This window comes from Macrobrachium rosenbergii, chromosome 25 (assembly GCF_040412425.1).
Source record: "Macrobrachium rosenbergii isolate ZJJX-2024 chromosome 25, ASM4041242v1, whole genome shotgun sequence".
Lineage (NCBI taxonomy): Eukaryota > Metazoa > Arthropoda > Malacostraca > Decapoda > Palaemonidae > Macrobrachium > Macrobrachium rosenbergii.
The window spans coordinates 20,031,551-20,044,526 of NC_089765.1; the positions used below are offsets into that span (position 1 = coordinate 20,031,551).

The 12,976-nt window shown below is 36.5% G+C and overlaps 1 long non-coding RNA gene across 1 annotated transcript; it reads left to right on the forward strand.

Annotated features, from left to right (window-relative positions):
• Positions 1–1,539: 1,539 nt before the first annotated feature.
• Positions 1,540–12,575, forward strand: LOC136852435 (uncharacterized). The gene is made up of 4 exons (XR_010857135.1): positions 1,540–1,663; positions 7,046–7,202; positions 7,428–7,643; positions 9,832–12,575. It is a non-coding gene; the product is annotated as an uncharacterized lncRNA (long non-coding RNA).
• Positions 12,576–12,976: the final 401 nt, after the last annotated feature.

Below are 12,976 nucleotides of genomic sequence, written 5' to 3' on the forward strand. Positions count from 1 at the left end.
CATTTAAATTCAAAGAAATGTTGTAAACTCTTGAAGATGTTTAGGTACTCAAACATATTTCATAATGAGGTTTTATATGAAGTTATGATGGCATGTCGGCCTATGCTTGATCATAATATGAATTTTCTCGTCACCTTAGGTCATCCGTCATGACTTTTGGTCTTGATGATAGAACTGTTTATTTGCTTAAGATGTTCTTATAATAATATAATGAGTTTTATTATTATAGATGGTGTGTCCTAGATGTATCGCTGTGATACGAACTGTGAGGCAGGGATAGGCCTATCGTCTTCCAATTTTAATTAGTTGTATCTTGTATCTGGAGCCCTTTTACAGAATGATAAGAGGAAGCTACACACTTCTGCTTTGTCCTCACCAAATATTTAGAAATTATAGACTGCAGGTTATGCTCATAGGGAAGGATGTAGGGTTACAAGCGTTTGATAACGTAATATATGATTTGAAAGGGCGTGTGGTGCAAGACTAAAAAAACTAAACCTCCATGTTTAGTTAATAAAAAAGACTAGGATCTTCATTCTTAGGATAAAGATATAGGGAGTGTAGTTCTCAAACAACTACCGAGAACGCCTTCATTTCAACCGGAATCACTTTAAGGGAAAAATAAACTAGAGAATTAAAGTGTTAGTATAAAAGACGCCTGACACTTGTGCATAAGAGCACAATTGTTAACTCGCTCGTGTGTCTATCTTAGGCAGAATGCTAGAAAATAACTTTCTGGTTATACTTGTAATAATGATAATCAGGCTCACTAGACAATCAATTTTATATATGAATAAAAGACCAGCTGGAATTGGCCTGATAAATGTATAAATAAAATCATTTCTAAATCATGCACAGACACCTGGGTATCGTTTTTAGAAGCACCATATTATAGACACTTTATTAGTTGGATAAGGATCCTGTTTCATTGTAAAAATTTTCCTTATGGTGTTTCAAACAAACATAGACATTAAATAACATTTTTCCTAACGTGATGCAGTGTTAAACTTGGCGGTTAACCCGGTAGGTCTGAGACCCGCCACTTAGGGCGCCACCAACCACAGACATCTTTCACGAATCATAGATAGAATAAAGTTTTGTTGGATGTCTAACGGCGGCCGTATTTAAAGAGACATACTTTAAACCCTATGATGTGACAATGGTCGGTACTTTTATTTACTATTTGTCATTAGCTATAATATTGAGCAAGAGTGTGGTCAGTGGCATTACAAAGAATTTTTCGCCAAATACAAGAACCTGCGTTATACTTACCAAATCACTAACAGTAGGCTACCTGTTAGCGACATTTCTTACCAAGCAATTATTGTTTATGTTAACCATCATTTCAGTTTCCCTACGCATATATCAAAGAATATTTTTACTATAATATCATTCTTGCTGTATGCGCCCATAATTAGTGAATTTTCAACGTCTTTTGTTATTTTCACTCAGAAAATTATGTTGGTATGTCTGCTCTACAATGCTGAACCCTGATTGGTTCCATTCTGAGTAACTGGGTTCCACCAATCACGTACGACTTTGGGAACAGACGTCACAGACCATGATCATGAATGTCATGGCTCCTAAAAGCCTTTCATAGTCCATCTGTGTCCTAGAGGTATTTTCAGCTCAGCGCAAAATTTCTTCAGGATATTTTTATCGCGTAAGTCATTAACTTTTGTGACTTTCATTTTGATAACAAATTTGTCGTTTTAAAGAAACGGGACCCATTTATACACTGTGATTGTGGGGAACCCCGGTGGGAAGCCGGCATTTTGCGTAGGGGCCAATGTACAGAAGAAGGAAATACAAAAGTGTTACATTATAAGGACCCTATAATACTTCTGCAAGTTTTGATACTTATTAAGGTAAGGGGTGTAAGGTATATTGGACATTTTTAAAAGTGATATCACCAGTCCAGCCTCGGTTAGGTTGTAAACTTAACCTCATTTGAACTTAGGGAATGTTAAGCTAAAGTTATAAAGCCTCCGAGGAAATGTTAAGCTAAAGTTATAAAGCCTCCGAGGAAATGTTAAGCTAAAGTTATAAAGCCTCCGAGGAAATGTTAAGCTAAAGTTATAAAGCCCCCAGACCTGTTAAGGATTGCAATGTCAAGCAGTAGAACTAAGTAATAGCTTCGCTTTGGGTATTACTTTGGAAATTTCATTTTCCTCTATATAGTGTTTGGGTTGCTTAGACTATCAAGAATTTGCCCTTATTTTTTATCGGTCGACTGTAATTAACCTGTAATTAAGCTTAGAAGTTTACGCTGGCCATCCTGGAGTGCAGTCTTGCATGCGCATTGTTATAGGGGAGCTTTTGATTAAAAGTGGTTTCTTTCTCCCTGGGGCTACTTTAGGTTAGTGTAGTTCCTTTTATGATAGGTTTCCTTAACCAATCCCTTCATGAGCATATGGCTCCGTAAGTGTGGAATCATTCCATAACAACATCACAGTCTGGTCTTTCTCCCAACGATTTCCCCCACCCAAAACCTGCCTTCCCTAATGGTCCCCAACCATGTTGGGTATATGTGAGGTTAATAATAATTGACTGACAGTAAACACCACCACCTCCTTCATCAGCAACACTAAAAGCATAGGAAAAATCAGTATCGATTGGTAGATGTAACCCGGCTGTCCGCTGTGAGCTAGACTATGGCAGTTGACGTTCTTCTACAGAACTTTACCTGCTGAACAAGAATTTAAAGTAATATTTTGTTGCTCGCCTGTAATTAAGCTGTAAATTATCTTGGAACTGTAGCTGATGGTAAAGGGGACCCGTTGGGAATCAGGGTTTTGGGTGGGGTAAAACATTTTCAAGAATAGCTAACGGTAAGGGGGACCCATTGGGGATTTAGGGTTTTGGCTGGGGTAAATAACGTGGGAAAAGGTATGGGACCTTATTGTTGTATTTCCTCTTATACATGTTCAGTTAGACTGTGGCAATTGACATTTTCCTATGTTATTTTACTTGCTTTACAAGAGTTTAAAGTAATATTCTTTTTACATTTTCTGTAACCCCTGTGGCTAGCGCGCGCAGCGCAACATTACTGCCTACCAGATCATACGAGCTTGCCAAGAATATTTCAAAATGTGGGTAAGGCGCGAAGCGCCATTCCACTACCCATTTACGTTTCTTCGCCCCAACCGAAAGCTTCAAATAGTGTCCAGTCGAGCTAGACTATGGCAGTTGATGTTTTCCTGTGTTGTTTTACTTGTTTTACAAGAGTTTAAGGTAATATATTGCTGGCTGGTTGTAGCTAAACTGTAATTTACATTTGAACTGTACTGTATAGGTTGGTGAAGGGGACCTGTTGGTACTGTCTTGTAGCCTTCAAAGGTCAATTACAGTTTAGTTACAGCCGGCTGACAAAGTATTACTTTAAATTCTTGCAAAGCAAGTAAAATAACATAGGAAAACATCAACTGCCATAGGCTACCTCACCGCCGACAGCCTGCTTAGAATTACCGTACCTATCTATTTCCAAGCTAAGAGTCTATGCAGAGCTGTTGCTTGGAAATACCATTGAAAAACCATTAAACTACAGTCATCAAATTCTCAGATCTGGTAAGGACTGGCACCTAAGTTTAGGTTAGGTTGGGATATTTCACTTCTCCCTTTCCCCTCCCCCCTACCCAAAAAACTTGTTCCTCACAATGGACCCCTATCCCTATAAGCTAGGTTAATTATAGGAGGTAGGCTAGGGAAGTCCAATAAAGTGTGCCATTTGCATTTAGTAAAGGGTATTAAGACGACCAGAACAAGTTTAAAACTAACAACAAGAGCTGTTCTATGGTTAATAAATGTAGTATAAGCAACTACAGGCCTAGTCTTTTGGATGATCATGTATTAGGATGACCTGAACTGAACACTGACCCATAGGCTTAAAGGGTAGGCTTAGCTTTGTAAATTGCAGGGGAAGCTTGAACCAGTCTTACTGGGGCTGGTTGTTGTGCAGTAGCAAGGTGACTTGGGCCAATGATGCCCCCCACCCCCCTTTCAGCTTTGTCAAGTCACAGAACCATGGAAGGCTGGTTAGGCTAAATTTTATCGTGAAATTTAGTCACTAGGTCTGTTTTCACAGTAGGCTAGTAGTAATAGCTAGGCTTATGTAGGCCTAGGTAAGAAATGAATTTGACTGAAATTATGGTCTGTGATTAGCCTAGCCTATGCAGATAACATAAAATCTCTGGTTAAAATATCTGCATTTTAGCTTATTCAATTGAATTTAACAACAAATATGTGGATATGATAACCAATGCCAACACCGGTTGTGATTGACTAAGTATTAACACAGGCAGATTGCATAGGTCATTGGCAGTTCCATAATTAGTTGGAGACCAAGTAGTTAATTTTCTTAAACTTGGTAACCTTTGTACCATGACCAGCACCGTCTTGGTTGTCATATTTGTTGCCTGATTGTAGGGTACCAGCTGCGTTGCAAGATCAGAACTCGGTTCATTACTTTCTGCACCCATTGCTAAGAGTGTTGTGTAAATTATTATAGACGACAATTGATATTAGAACGCTAAACCATTATTATCTATTAGATTATTTGTAATTTGCCACAGTTTTCCCTTTTAATCATTCTGATCACATTCCAAGCCTATAGGCCTATCCTGTGCAATTCCCATAGGATGGTGGGGGGGTAGTGCCATCAGTGCACCACATGAGCATTACTTAAGGTTCTTTGCAACATCCATTCAGCCCCTAGCTGCAACCCCTTGCCTTTTAATGTACCTCCATTCATATTCTCTTTCTTCCATCTTGCTATCCACCCTCCTAACAATTGTTTCTAGTGCAACTGCAAGGTTTTCCTCCTGTTACACCTTTCAAATCTTTCTACTCTCAATTTCCCTTTTAGTGCTGAATGACCTCATAGGTCCCAGTGCTAGGCCTTTGGCCTAAATTCTATATTCCATTATATTCTTATCCCCTGCAATGTTATCACAAAGGGTCAGTAAACTGGTATACTCGGGCATGTTTGAGTCTCTGGACTACATAGTACTTTAAATGTAATTGCCAATCCTGAAAGGAATGCCTTTTGCACCAAACATGGACTTACTGCTTGTGATAGTGTTCTTGACAGTTATGCTTAGGCTATAAGAGGAGATGCAATGCTACAGTCAGGTTCTTTCCTGGAATTATGCTGATGTTCTAACATTTTTTATTTAGGCTTTTGACTGACTATATTATGTATGATGGTTCTTTATATGTAGCTTTTTTTTGTAATTCTTGAATAACAAATGTGTATTTTTAAGTGCAGCATACAGTATATGGCAGTCTTGAAAGATAGCCATGTCTAGTTTCTTGAACGGTAATGTACAAAGCACTGTCATAACCTGGACTAGGTTACATGTCTGTTGATGTTAGGAATTTTATGGTAATGTACAAGTATTAGTTGCTACAAGTTTAGCTATCGTATATAAATGTCTTTATTGCCGTGTAAGGCTATGTTCAACATACATCTGCAATGTGATGTCTAGTGTTGTATCCTGTTCATAATCGTGATACAGTGATGGGTATTTCTTAATAACCTGCAAGATACTGAAAGCATATACAGTTTGGAAAGGGCTCTTGGAGTAGATGAAAGCAGAATTTCATTTTATAAGAAGAGGCTATGTCATATGATGTGAAGTCATTGGCCATATTTTGTAATTAATGTGGAAGTTACAAAATATTAAACCCTGAATTTCACAGAATTATCATCCTGGTCGAGGACGTGAGGATTAGCTTGGCAGGATTGGTAGCCCACAAGCAGTAGCTTTGATGAAAAATAAGCATGTGCTGTTACTGGTAACTTGATATTGTCAAATCTTGTGCCAAACAGCAGAAAAGCTTGGTCTGCAGTAAGTTTTATTTGAAAAGCAGTGTTTAATGAAGCATTGAAAGCAGTAGCTTTGATGAAAAATAAGCATGTGCTGTTACTGGTAACTTGATATTGTCAAATCTTGTGCCAAACAGCAGAAAAGCTTGGTCTGCAGTAAGTTTTATTTGAAAAGCAGTGTTTAATAATAAATGCACAATGAATTCATTTTGTTCCATGTTAGGTAAAGTTTAAACACTTAAATTTCTTAATTTCCCCTAATTTTTTAGTTTGTCCTCTGGTTTAATATGAGCACTTGGTAACTGTGGGAACACTATCCAGATTCACCTCAGAGGTTTGTCAAAATGTTTGATATAAAATATCTCAAGTGAACCACAGTAAATAAAGACAATACAAGTGGTTTAAGAAAGCTCGAGAACTGTATGTAACAGCACCAGCTTATGATTAAACAGTGCTTACTCTTGAGATACATATTCTGTATTATTGAGAAATGAAAGATGTTCATACTTTGTGAGGTTCCAGTAGTATAAATTGACGTAAGTCATCAGAATCTCTAATTTTATTGGCCTGTGTAGGAAGATAAAGGATGGTACTGTACTTTGTAGAATATTAATATAATATACAGCATTAAACTTAACTGTAAGAAAGTCTTATGCATAATGATCATTTTGTCTTCTGACGCAGGGGGAGAAGGGCCTGGTACTGGTGACTGAAATCTGGTAGAGAGTTGCTAATTGGAGCATTTTCATTCATGGTGTTAGGGAACAATTGCCATTGTGACATGATTGACAGTTGTCTCTGGTGTTATCAACTAAATTTGTTTCTATTTTGCTCTGGCTTGTTTCCATTAGTCTCCTCCCACCTATGAGGTAGCTACCCAGCTTCTTTAGCTCTACGCTGCTCCCGTGACAAATTTTCATTCCAAAGTGATTTCTTTGGATGAGTCCAATGAGATTCAAAATATGACAGGTCCTAGTAAACTGTTTAGATGATTTATACATAGTGGTTGCTTAAGATTTAGTTTAGGAATATGAACAGAACTAAGGTCTTAGTAAACTATTTAGATGACTTATACATAAGTAGTATTTAGATGACTTATACATAAGTGGTTGCTTAAGATTTAATTTTAGAATATGAACTGAACTAAAATCTGTATTCTTGGCTGTTCATTCCAGTTTGTTTCATTTGAAGATGACTAAAAGTTTATTTCCATTTCAGGTACGGCAGAGGCTACACATTGACTGTGCAGTATATCATAATGAAAGTATGGGGTGCAACTACTCTACTATATTTGTTAACATGTCCCATTCCAGAGCACTGTCTAAGAAAATATACCCGTGAATCTATCTTGTCGAGAGAATCCACAGCAATTACAGTGAGTATATGGAGAGTTGCATTCTTATCAAATTGGCTTCCCAGAAATTAGGGATTTGGCAAGTCTTGGTTATTGGTGGAAAAAATGTCCCTTATTTTTTTCATTCATTTACTGGATTTCAGTTGTTAGCTGTATGCAAGGTGAGAAGTGTGAATTATGGTATGTAATGGATATTCTTTGGAAACATTTCTTTAAGTTTTTACTATAATAGTGTACTGTTTCCAGGTCTTATCGTTCACATTTATCCTTATTTTCCAAACCCATATGATAAGGATAGAAGGTCAAGAGGAAGACAGTGGATTAGATGGCATGATCAGGTTAAGGAGAAATTGAAGAAGTGCTTAGTGGAGTAACACGCATTCGATGGAAATTGTTGAGGACACATCAGGGCAACTGCCCCCTTAGAGGGGAGATAACAGTGTGGATGACAGTGGCAGTATGGTAAGGTTTTCTTTCATTGAAATTTATCTACACTGTGCGTATTTCAAATGTTTGTTTGTACAGATTACTGGGGTGGAAGCCTGGAACAGAAAATTTGAGAACTAGAAAGGAAAGAGATGAATATCATAATACATGAAATTAAATATTGCAGCCATTTAGTGTTAGTGTGTGTTTTATGTGGTAGTGAAATTATTCTCCAGTGAATTCTCCCTAGAGAAGAAATTTGGATGCAATATGGTTAGTGCTTTATTTTTTAAGTGATAAATATATGCTGTAATCAGATGTGGTAGTCTGTCAGATAGTTATGGCTGAAAACTCAAGTAAAAAGGGTGAAAAATGATTTTTTGCATGATATTACATTCATGCCAGTTTAATTGAATTATCAGTTCCTAAATAAATGGGGAGGTTGGAGCCGGGAAGGGTTTTTGTCCATAAATGTTTGCCAAAACCAATTTTATGAGCTGTTCAGTGAGTATAGCTGAAAAAAGGTTCCTGAAAAACAGCACCTCCAATTACAGATTAAGCTGAAAAGATGATGATCTGTCAGAATCAGGAATGGAAGCAGTGAGGTGGATTTTTTCTAATTTTATTGGCATAATGTAGCCCAAGCATAAATTTCATGCCCAAGTGTTCATTGCATAGGGAGTAGCATCCCTACTGCTGTGTTAGAAAGTGAAATCAGCCAAAGCTTTTAGTGGTAGTACAAGAGGTTGATTTTATTTAATTTTTAAAAAATTTTTTTTTAGATTCAACAATCACAGTATTTTGGCATACAGGTGAAATTTTGTGAATGATGGTGGATGGATTCAGGAAAGGTGGAACTGTGATGGAACACACTTTGGCCCAACCTTGTGATAGTTGAATAAATTAGGTCAATGAGTAGAGTATTATGATAATTATTAAATGGAAATTTATACCACATTCCATATTGTGATGTATTGGTATAATGTTACATCTGTGGATAAATTCAAGGGAGTACATATGTTTATTGTGCAGAAGTCAGTGTAACTTCCTCAAGCCCAGAATGTGTTACTTATAATACTTTTTGGTGACAGGTAGAAAATACTTAAGTCAAATGTGATTACTGATCTTGCAAATTCTGCAGTGAACTAATTTTTTTTAAATATGGAGAATACCACCACAATACAAAGAAATTTGGTACTGTATTGAAATGTTAATCCCTGAGCCCAAGGACACCTCTAATGATAAGCAATAGGTTACAGTTCAGTACCTCAGTTGATTGTATCTGACTGCTGTATACAATTAAGTTATAGGAGAACAGTTAAGTGCTTGTAAAGTTATAGGAGAACAGTTAAGTGCTTTTAAAGTTATAGGAGAACAGTTAGTGCTTGTAAAATTATAGAACAGTTAAGTGCTTGTAAAGTTATAGGAGAACAGTTAAGTGCTTGTAAAGAAATCATACCCCACAAGCATCACTGTTGCTTAGGTAGAAAAACTGTTACACCCTTATAACTTTTTAGAGAATTTGAAAATGGCAGCATCCTCTTTACATTACCCAAACACTGGGTGACATAGTACTCCCTTGAGCATTGCCATTCATTTTTGTTTCTCCAGCAATGGTTTATGCAGTGTATGTATTGTATTGTAGGATGAAAAAATGTACACTACTGTATTGACTGTACTGTATCATACTGTACTTACATAGGCATGGAGAGTACAGTAACAACTTGCAAACAATTCAACATACAAAAACAGCCGTCCAGAATGTAACTTGTAAGTAGGGTGATGTCTTTGCCAAGAAAATTCTCAATTGGTGTATGGAAGGCAGTGAATTTTTTTCCCTTACAGTTTGCCCTATGTATCTGTAATAGAAAAATACAGAAAGCTCTGTATCAAATGAGAGATGAGACCTTGGTCCAGTAAACCATACAAGCAATGTAAACTGAACAGAGGGAGAATACAAATTTTAGCTCCCCTCTTATTGATGCAAAGAGCTAACTGCTCGTTAATTTTGGTATGAGGCAGAAATATAACAACAGGTTTCTGTATTGTGATTGGATATATTTTCAAATCTATTATTGTATTTTAGAGATGGTTCAGGTTGTTTTGTGTTCATTTAGTTAACAAAGTGAAAAGCTCCAGTTAGGACAAGAATTATCAAGGCAAGAATATTTTTAAATTCATCTTATTTGTAGTATGAGAGTCCTAATTTTTTGTTTCATTACAGACTACTTGCGGAATTCAATACAGCGTGGAGTACTGTCCATCCTCGTCATCAACAACCTTCAGGTTCCCTTCTGTGCCTCAGTAATGCAGAGAACAAAAGCCTTCATTGAATTTTGACCTGCACCTAGGGTGTGGGTAGAATTTTGTATTGTCAGTAAACAGTATACTGTAGTACTTAAAGGGCTGTGCAGTTCTGATGAATTTAGGGACACTGCTTATATGTTGTCCCCACACAACCATTCTTTTGAAGAGATATGATTAAATATTTGGTAAAATCCTGTCATTATTGAAATCAATTACTTGAACTAGACCACTGAATCACATTGCTAGACTGTAGTGAACTCCTTCAGGGTTTGTTTTTGAATTAGAATTGTCAATGAAAGTATAGTTTGTTGAAATTTCGGCTAAATGAGAAGAGAGGAAGAGGCCTATGCATCTTGGGCTAAGGGACATTGAAGAAGATTTTTATTGTGGTGAGCCCAGCTTTCTACCTACATCAGTATGGTTTTACGCCAGATCATACTGTTGTAAGATCATTGGTTTGTGTGGCCTATAAATGGTTGCTTAGTGATTTTTCCACGTCAGCACTATCATTTCATGATGTCAGTTTTTCATGATGTGAGGTTAGATGTCAGAGAAGTTTTTTTTGCATTGTCTTATACTTGTGCACTTTCTGCTCAAAGTCCCCTGTGATTCAGACTGTGCCTTCCCCTTAACTTACATTCACATCATCTTGAACTTAAGTTTTATATGGTTTTGATTTTCATGCCATCATCATCTCTCTTTCCAACTTTAATATAAGACCTATTTAAATGTCCACTGTTACCATCAGGTCATCTACATTCAGAAACTCCTGGTGGCTTCACTTTCTTCATTTCCCTAATTTCCTCTATGACTATGATTAACTATGATGGGCTTTTATGATGCTAGTTAATGACCTCTCTGTGTTTCAGAGGCATGTAATATATGCTCATTTTGAATAAGTATGAATTTCCATGTCAATTCTGTATTCTTTGTCCAAATCTAGTCTTCTCTTATTTCTTTTTGAACCTTTGTAATGAAAAAATGCTTGAGGTTGCTCGGGTTACCAGTTCCTATGGTGTCTTGCTGGTTCTTGGTTTTCCAACTCCAGTTTTGTGTTTTGTTTTCAGCTATGTTTTATGTCATCCAATCTGTCATGCTCAAAGAATGCTAAGCATTTCCATTTCTGTGTGCTTTAATTTCTCTTATTAATTCTGAGCATTGTATGAGACTATTAGAAATTCTTTTAATTCTATCAGTACAGTATAGCCTATATTTTGGTTAGGCTCAGTATCACCCAGTTTTCTAGAACTTTTATTTGTTGTGTGACCAAATTGTGGAATAGTCTTCCTAATCCTGCTGCGGAGTTTTTGGAACTTGTGAAATTCAAAATTGTGCAAATGCTTTTTGTTGAGCAGGCTGGTGTGTGTCTATTTGGATTGTCTTGTATATCCCACATGTATTTCATGATTTCCTTTTCCACTTTATTCTTGATTTTTATTCCTTGCTGCTGCTTTCCCTTATGGAGTCCTCCGACATGTCATAGTTAATGTTAACGTTAAAAATAAGTTGAATTCCTGCTCTTGTAGGCATAAGAGGAGTGAATCAGTCACACTAATGTGACCTATGAATATTTGATGAAATAAGAAAATGAACCCATTCCCTTAATGCATAGAAACATTTCTGTACATGTCTGAACTTGACCAACAGCAGATATCAAGTTTAGAAATTAAAATTTTGTTGAACATTAATTTTTTATTAATTACACAATTACTGTATAAATTTTTAAGAACTGCCAAGTATTATAGATTTTTAAGAACAGCAACGTACTTAATATTTGATTCACTCCCTTTGAAATAAATTTTGCTAATTAAAACAAAACTTCATGCCACCCCATTAGGGTTCAACATAATGACTTATTTAATTAACGTACCTCATAGTAATATAGTAAAAGTAACAATATAAGAACATATCCTTGGGCAAACCCTATTGGGATCTAGCAGTATGACTTTGTGGTCTTGATGAACTTCTGTAGAGTATAATTGAAAAGGTTCCTCATTTAGCAGTACTACTCCAAGTTTGTTAAACTACTGTGCAGTATCAGTGTGTAAAGATGCCTTATTTTTTGGTGGAATATTGTAAGTATATTTGTTTGTAATAAGTGTTGCTCTGTTTGGACCACTAAATTACTGTTTAGGTTTATAGTTAAAAGGAGCTGTTTGTAGTTTTGTGGGATGGTATATTTTTATAATTCGTTGGGGAAGAGTGCATGTTAGTAATGCGTTAGTGACCGTATTGATGGGTATCGCTTCTGTTAAATGTAATTTTTGCATTCTTTTCCATATAGTCAAGGACTTTAAAGTTTAGCTGGTGCATAATTTCAAATTTTTTATAGCTGATGTATCATTTTAATTTTTTTTTATAACACTGGTAATCTTGGTTGGTAATTTGTCTCGTTACTGTATAGATTTTAGAAGACTTATCAGCTGTCAAGAAACAGTATAGTTATAACAAATAATTTTGTGTGAGATCTTCCGGTTTCTTTGTTGTTTTTTCACAAACTCATTTTAACTTAATAATCTTATTGTGTGACTAATAGACACACTAAGCCACTGTAGAAGGAAAACAAAAACACCAGGCCCCAGTAGCTGGGTCATGTGTGCAAGGTCCCGCAGAGTTAACCACTTCAAAATATGGCAGATTCTTCTTGGAACAGACTGTTTTTGGCATACTCGGGTATGGCCCCCGGGAAACCTATGCTTTTTCTTGTGGTTCCATTACCTTCTGTCATGATGCACTCTGTCTCATGACTCCTTCCAACCTACCAAGATTAGTTAAACATTGCAGTGATTGTGGCTCTGCTCTAGATTTGATAGTTTAGATACTTCTGCCCTTCGTTTTGCTCTTATTTTATTGCTTTTGGAACCAAAATTCCAAGAAATGTTTGGGAGAGAAATCAGAACCTGCATCTGTTGGGCATTGCTCTTCTGGTATGAATGATGCAAAATTTATTCCGGTTTTCTTAGCTGGTTCTGCTGGGTCTACCCTACAATTGCTCATTCATCAAGAACTGATATTCAATACATAGGTTTCTTTTCATGACCAATGAGAAAGAACTGCTTGAT